We start from the raw sequence: 4,168 nt of genomic DNA on the forward strand, positions 1-4,168 counted from the left end.
ATTGCCAAATGTTAAAATGTAGGCACAGTATTTTGCAGACACAGCTATAACTGGATGAGCTTGACCCGAACCCAAGGAAAGTTGTTTAGCCAACTGCAAAGAAGAAATCAACATGTAACTCAGCAAATAGTGTAATGGCTAAGCCTCACTTCACGAGAGGAAATTCTGGGTGTGAATCCCATCTCCTTTCTTTGTGGCACGTAAATAAAAATGACCCAACAACAACCACCTCTCATTCTTGAATAGAGCACCCAAGCGGCGAACCCCTTACATTCGATAGGACTCTCCCCAGACTGTCCTTTGAAAACCAAGATTCCTCAATGATGCCGAAAACTTGATCTTTTTCCTTCTTTTACTCTCTCTTCCCAGGTCAGGTTCAGAAATACCACCATCTCCACGAAAGAGGCATTTCAAGGAGTTTCCCTAAAAACCAGCATCGGGCGAACATTTTCCGTGAAGACACCAACCGTAACGATTTCTGGCTCTGTGGGCCCAAAGATCTGTGTCGCGACTTCTGGCCTCTTCTCGTGTGGTGTCGAGCTTGGAGGCTGCAAAGACAGTCCAAAAAAAGCGTGGGTATGGCTGTGTGCCAATAAACATGATCGGTGGACACTGGAGTTTACATTTCATACAACTTCCATGTCGATAAAGATTCTCCTTTTGCTAATTTTTCAACATGTACAATGTGCGGTGTTTACATAGTTTGCAAGCTTTCCAGATACAGGTGGTGGCTGGATTTGACCCAGAAACTGTGGTTTTCCAAACCCTACCCTTAATATTGTCATAACTCTGTGTGGTGCCTGGTAAGGAGCAGACAAGTCAGAGGAATCACTTCGTAAGTTATATAAATGTCTAACCACCCTGCTGTTCACCTGAAACTTTCCTAAAATAATACCGAATGTCAACTGTAATTGAAAAATAGGAAAAAGTATTTAAAAAAGGATAAAAATCCCCCTTTGCTATGAATCCTGATGCTCATTTAGTATGTGAAGAACGCAGTAGGCTGACTTTTTAAATAACAGTAAAAGCAATTCACACCAACAAGACGAACGTCAGTAGAATCAGAAAACCTGGATTGGAGACCTAAGTCAGACCCATGTAACGAGCGCCTTCAATGTGTCGGAAAAGAAACCACACCTGTGTGACCTGACATGGTAGCAGTAATTCCTGTCTTTCAGAATGCCATGCATTTGTGAGCAGAAAACATGAAGGATGGAAAAGAGAGAGACTCTCTATGTTGTGCACTATTTCCTACAAGTACAGGTCATTTCGAAGGGAGTTTCTGTGGCTGGGATTCGTTTTTTTGGTCCTCCAATGAGAAGACATTACTTGCAAGCATTTCAACAAATGCATGCAGGAAACGGAGTTTCGCCATGTTTGCTCTCCCCCAGTCTGCCATTTTTTTTTAATAATGAGGAGATGCGGTATCATTTGATTCTCAGGCCCCGCTCTATTTACTCACCATCACGGTCTGCACTAAATCTTCAGTTCAAAAGTTGCTCTCCATGCAGAAAGGACAACTTGAATGAAGCAGATTTGCCTTAGATTTTTCTCCTGCTCACTTGGTCCTTGGCATCCAAAGCAGTTCCAGTCTGCAAGTATCTTCCTGCGGACCATCGACAGGCAGTCAATTTGAGTACGATTCCAATGAAACAGTTGACTTAAAAGTGTGTGACGGCCAATTCTCTTTCTACGTTACTTTTGTTTTAAGTTATTTATTTATTTTTTTATTACTTGAACATTTTTCTTCATTATCCCTTTATCTTTTGGCTGGAAAAAAAAAAACTATGTCCCATCCAACCATTGGCTTTGCTGGCTATTTTACACACATAAACATCTCTAACTATTGCTCCAAAAAGTTTGGTGACCTGAGCCCTCTCTATGGAATTTATGGGGCACTAAGCAAACCCTTCTTTCCAGAAACAGAATGTTAATTATGCCCAATGCAACGCTTGATGGAGACAGAAGAAGTACCAGGGTCTTCAGTTTCTTCTGAGGAATGTTTTGTCTGCACAATGAAACAGACAGACAGTGCCTTTCTTTGTGTGTAATACAGCATGCCATATAATAACTAATAAATGCAAAAATCTTTGTACCATAGTCCTACCCTGCTTAACAAAAATAACCCTCGTTTAAATAAATGACTTCAGTGTTTAAGGCCCAATGTACCTATGGGAGAGGTTTCTTCCATTCTGGTCTCAAGATATTTTTGTTGTTGTTGTTTTTAAGAATGAAATGGGAGGAAGAAATGCATAAATCCAGAATGGGAAACCCCATTACATCAAAGTGAAGATAAAACTTTTTAAAATGGAATTCTTTACATACTCCTGCATTACTTTAGTTTCCGGAGGAAAGGCTGTAAAGTGCTTTCCTTATTCTTTCTGTAGTCTTGAAATTGAAACTTTTCCTAAATGATACCAAACAGTGACTTTAAAAGTTTTTGTGTGTTTGTTTGTTTGAAATCGTTCTAACTGGTTGAAGCTTGCCTTGATGCCCAGACCAAATGAGGGCTGACTTAATGGCCAGATCAAATTGGATGTTTGATTTCAAGGTCTACCAAAACAAATTGAGTGTATTTTCCATTCAGATGACTGAAGACCTATTAGAACAGCCAATCCACTTCTTAAAACAAATCAAACCAAAACTTAATTTCAACTTTGTGTTCCCTCTGACATACCCTGCAACAGAATCCACTATCTTTGGTTTCAAGATTTTTTAGTACCGACAATATCTTTCATGGAAACATTTCTTTTGCCTATTGATGGATTTGCTTGGGGATAAAAATACTTGAGTGTTTCAACACAAGCTTTAGCAGGAAGACTCGTTGAGTATGGGATGGGAATATGAGATGATGTACCTTTCCTTCTCATTTTCTCAATGAAAAAAGAAACCAAGGGAAGACACTCTTCCAAATAGTTATATTCAGTTATATGTTTATTTATCTCAACAGCAAACAGTCCCCACAAAAGTTCAAAAGGCAATGTGACTTATCCCGGTTAGATTTTCAAACCTTCAAATGAGGCTGGGTTCTTGGAGGCTACTCAGGTTTCAAGGACCATTTGCCTTCGATCATCTTCGATCATTTCTCTCTGTGTCCTTGGATTTGCTCTGCTTTGAAAAAGTATCAGACAGATTCTCAGGGCAGATACAGTTGCCTCCACACAAATGGTAACAACGAAAGCAGATTGGGGAAATCTAGTTTTTAACAACTAACACGTACCCACCTTTGCTGGAGGGCACTTCTCAAATTGAATGGCTACGACCCCTGCCATCTGCAAAAAGGGAGACAATGTTACCACCATAAAGGAGCTCATTTTTTCCAAGTTGTTGGAAAGCCATCAAATTTGGGAAGCCTTCAAAATAGGCTGCGATAGATTCTTCTGGTGGAAAATGCTATTGCAGAAAACTTACCCACACCCCAAAATAAACATATACACTGTGTGTGAGAGACCCACGCTTAATGCAAGCAATTTAGCACCAAAAGCTCACTGACTTTATCATAATGCAAACCCATAATTCAATATGGTGTGTGGAGATATAGCAGTGTTCTTGATCACATTTATATATATATGTAAATATATATACATAGTATCTTAACTGTAACTCTGATTTTTATCCCCAGTGAAATTGTTACCCATGCCAGTTGAATCACACAGTTAGAGAAGAACACCGTTAAAGAAATAGCAAACTTGCCATTAAAACCAGCAGAAGGATCTCTGATGTCAGTTATTTACCTCCTAGAAATATCCCCAGTTGAAAACCTGCTGAGGGCTTTGCACAGCTTTTTTTTTTTTTTTTAAATGTCACATTATTTTCATAAATGTTTTTAAAACGCCAAACTTGACCAACAAAACCTTTCCACTGCCGCTCTTTGAAAGTAAATATGGATGACCTTGTGGGAGTGAATCTTTGCAATCTGCATAACAACCGTTGTAGTCTCATGAAAACTTCCTGTGTTTTAACCGCCCTGGGACTCAATATAAGAGATCCAATTGAGCACATTTCTTTAGTTAAGTTCCCAAATTGTTCCCTGCCCGCATTTTCCCCTCATAAAATATAATATTCATCCATTGCAAATTTCAAATTCCATGACTGTATTACTTTGACTGAAATGTCTATTTCAATCAGAAAAAAAAAAAAAAAGCAGGAGATATTGTACGAACGGAAT

General features: G+C 39.1%; 1 long non-coding RNA gene across 1 annotated transcript; it reads right to left on the minus strand.

Moving 5' to 3' along the window:
- Positions 1–440: 440 nt before the first annotated feature.
- On the minus strand, positions 441–3,112 carry LOC308494571. Its single transcript, XR_013992930.1, has 3 exons — positions 3,011–3,112; positions 1,463–1,606; positions 441–548 (listed from the first exon to the last, which is right to left on the minus strand). It is a non-coding gene; the product is annotated as an uncharacterized lncRNA (long non-coding RNA).
- Positions 3,113–4,168: the final 1,056 nt, after the last annotated feature.

This window comes from Rhinolophus hipposideros (assembly GCF_964194185.1).
Source record: "Rhinolophus hipposideros genome assembly, chromosome: X".
Lineage (NCBI taxonomy): Eukaryota > Metazoa > Chordata > Mammalia > Chiroptera > Rhinolophidae > Rhinolophus > Rhinolophus hipposideros.